At 37.5% G+C, this 3,953-nt stretch overlaps 1 pseudogene; it reads right to left on the bottom strand.

Moving 5' to 3' along the window:
* Positions 1 to 2,885: 2,885 nt before the first annotated feature.
* LOC115868504 lies at positions 2,886 to 3,040 on the bottom strand (annotated as a pseudogene).
* Between the last annotated feature and the right edge of the window lie 913 nt (positions 3,041 to 3,953).

Below are 3,953 nucleotides of genomic sequence, written 5' to 3' on the forward strand. Positions count from 1 at the left end.
GAAGGTGGTACAAGACTAGGCAGCATAGGTTGTACGTGGGGTGGCTACGAGTCAGAGCTGATGTTATGGCCCCAAGCAGTAACAATAAACTTTGTAAGAAGAAATCTACTAAGATTACCTTCCTTTTAGTTATAGGAAGGGTAAAATGCAGGAACTTGCCTTTCAACTTTGAAAGCATGCATATCCATTTTCTGGACACCTACACTCTTAAATATTGTGTAGGTAACGACGGATCTCTAAACTTCATGGTTCTTTATTTCTCAACCTGTGCTACACATGCAGAGCCCAGAGCAAGGATTTTGGAATATTTCTTATTTTATGCTTTGTTGGTCTAAAAATCATGTCGCAATCAAGGAAACACAACAGCACGATGTCCTGTGGAAGAGAGAGTCAGTCAAGGGGAGAGAGTTCCTGTAATTTCAAGGGAAGATATAGAAGATACACTTCTGACCCCAGCAGCCCAAACCAAACAAACAAAACCCCATTTCTGATGGCCTTCCACTAACAAATGTAGAGAAGAATCTACTGGCCAGTTTGAAAGCACGCACCAACTCCCAGGGGCTGTCTTGGTTTTCTCCAGCAATAAAGTCACTTCTGAAACAGCTACTGAAATTAGGCTAATGGCCCAATTACATTTTCAACAATCCACCATTAGTCTGTAAAGACCATGCGTATTCTTCAAGGACTGAAGTGCTAAATTGAATAGGTATAGATTAGGAATAATTTCTCCAAATCTTTCCATTTTTACTGGTGGAACTAAGCACTGCATCCACTCTTGTAACATGTTATATCTTTGTATAGACAGGCAGCTACTGTTTTTTTGTTTTTAAAGTGAGAGGTGATCTTACAGCTCTTATTTTATTTACTTGTTTATTTAGAGATGTTTCACATCTCTCACTTTGCAGGTGAAGGAATCTTTGTAAGAATTATGTTATTTACTGTATCAATTTATATCAAGCATTCTAATTCACAGATATTATCAAATTATAGACTTTTGACCTACTTAATTCACTTTGAGAAACGCTCAAAAAAAGTACTATCTTTGAAAGAACCTCCATTTCGCACCCGTGATGACTTAGGTGATGTTTTGATTTTGACAGAAATTATTAGTTTAAAACAATATATCCATTAATATTTTAAAAGTCTGAGTGCTTCCCTTTCTTAATGCCTGGTTGGTTGATCATGATCACGGTCCCTTTTGCAGAAGTGCAGGAATAATGCCTGACCTTATGTACATACATCTAGAACTGGAATATACATCATATCCAAGGCATCCACTCCTATGCATCTTTTTTTGTTAAATCCTTCTACTTTGACTTCAATTTCTAACTGTATCCATTACCTTGTGTTTGCTGTTGTCGATGAGTCCTTTTTGACTTAGAGCCACCCCATCTACCACACACCGAAACACTGCCTGGTCCTGTGCATCGTCACGATTTTTTCTTGTGTGTGAGGCAGGTGTCTTATGGCAGAGTTTGTGTTTTTTGTGTCTCTTATGTGTGTTCCCTTATGTCTTGTGTTTGTATTACTTGTTTCTTATGGCAGGTGATCTATCAATGCATCTCACTTAGATCTGCCTCTTTCCACTGCCTTCTTACTTTACAAAGCCTGATTTTCTTTTCCAGGTATTAGTCTGTCTTTTGTTTATATATTTTTTCAAGACAAATTTGTGGATTCTGGGAGGCCGTAGTATATTCTTCACCAACCCTATCACACAAATGCAGCAATGCTTACGTCTTCCTTATTAAGTGTATATCTTTTAAGGAGGTTATTCAAAATGCCATAGGTTTGATCAGGCATACCTTTGTCATTAAAGTGATATTCTTCTATTAAATATCTTCACAAGTTATTTTGTATCAGATATGGCCAATGTAAATTTTTGTCTGACTTCTGGATTCTGCTTCAATGGGCATTAAATGAGGATCCTACTATAATGAAATTCTTCATATCTTCACATTTTTCTTAATCTGTTATGATGTTGCTCATGAATCAAGTTGTGATTGGATTTTGTTGGTTTTATGTTAAGATACAGTCCACAGTGATGGCTGTGATCTTTGATCTTCATTAGTAAGAACTTCAAGTGCACTTCACTTTAAGTAAGCATCCAGTGTCGTCTACATATTGTTGTTTGTTTATGAATCTTCTGCTAACTTTAACATCACCGATCCTGGGATTATTTGTTCTACATATAGATTGAATACGGATGTGGAAGGACACAACGCTGAAATACACTTGTCCTGAGTTTTAAACTACTCAGGCGAAACTGTTGTTGGTGCTAGGTGTCTGCAGATTCATAGTGATCCTCTGTGAAACAGAGCAGGTCACTGGCCTGCTCCACCTCATTCTCACAAACGTTAGTCTTAACTCCCGACAAACTCACCCTATGTCATCAAGTGTACTGAGCGTCAGAGTGACACTGAAGGACGGGGTAGATCTGCCCTGTGAGTATCTGAGACTGCAACTCGACACAAGAGTAAAGCTTCTTCTTTCTCCTGGGAGCTCCTGGGAGCTTCAAACTGCTGTTCTTAGGTTAGCAGTGCAATTCTTACTAAATGTTGCACATAATTTGTGATGATGTACAGAGTTGAATGCTTTTGCATAACAAATAAAACAATAAAGTGTAAACACATTTCTGGTCATTTGTTTTGATTTAAAAGCAATGTGATATCAGTTATACTATCCTTTGTTTCATGTCCTCTCTGAATTCCAGTTGAATTTCTAGCAGTCCTTGATGTATTGCTGCAAAAGCTTTTGAATTATTTTTAGAAAAATTTAGTTGTGCATAATATCAATTATATTGTTGGCTAATTTCCACATTTTGTTAAAACAACTTTGTTTTTTTTTTTTAATGCATGACAAGTTCTACTTTTAAGACAATTAGTTATCAGGGGATAGCACGAATGCAGTCCCCCACTACCACAAATTATGCAGTCGAGTTTCCCACATTTGGGGAAATCGCAGGGGTCAGCATACCCGGAGAGCAATGGGTGAGCCTCGCCCTGGGAAAACCACCTTCGTGATCATGGTATCTCCTAATTATGGTTCTCTCTGGTCAATTGCCCATGTACTTAGCGTCTTCCACATTTGATGGCAAATCCAAGTGCTTACAATATTGCATACATTCGTTGAAACATCTCAATTGGTATTCCAAGTGCCCCTTCATTCTGCCAATACTTCCCATATATCTTGGATATCTTCCTTCAATACCTTCAGTGCTAAGTCATATGCTACCTCCTAAGAGGTTTAAACATTGACTATTCTTTTTGGTCCAGGCACAGTGATTTTGGTACTTCATCTTCTTTTGCTGTTCCTGTCTTTTTCAGTAGAGGAGCTCTGGTGATGTAGAGGGTTTTGAACCATAAGGACAGCTGTTTAAATCCACCAGCTGCTTGCTCCTCAGGAAAAAAATGAGGCTCTCTACTCCTGTAAAGATTTAAAGCCTTGGAAACACAAAATAATAGTTCTACTCTATCTAGAGGGTTGTTATGAATCCGAGTCACGTCAATGGCATTGACCTTGCCATTTGGTTTTTGGTGTTCAATATTCCTTCCACAGATTCATTCAGTATTGCTATTCAATTTAAATTTTAATTCAGTTCTATCAGCTTGAGAAAGGTCAAGTATATTCTTCACTTTTGCCTTTCTAATTCTAGGTCTTTCAGCATTTATTTCATTATAACTCATTACTTTGTCTTCTTGAGCTGGCCCTTCAAGATCTGTCTAAATCTGTTAATTCATTATTTGATTCATTTGATTAAGCTACTGTATGTTCAAGAGTAAATGTCAGAGTCTCTTGTGACACACATTTTGATATTTTCATTTATTCCCATCTTTTCAATGACCATTTTCTATGTTTGATGTCTGCCTACACCTTGTCTGGTCTTCAGTCAATGGGATATACACATGATGTTATTTTTTTAATGTTCTCCATCTCTCTCCTTTTGTTTTCATGTT

The sequence above is a fragment of the Echinops telfairi genome, unplaced genomic scaffold, assembly GCF_000313985.2.
Source record: "Echinops telfairi isolate 266 unplaced genomic scaffold, ASM31398v2 ScPeMD7_11;HRSCAF=52, whole genome shotgun sequence".
NCBI classification, from domain to species: domain Eukaryota; kingdom Metazoa; phylum Chordata; class Mammalia; order Afrosoricida; family Tenrecidae; genus Echinops; species Echinops telfairi.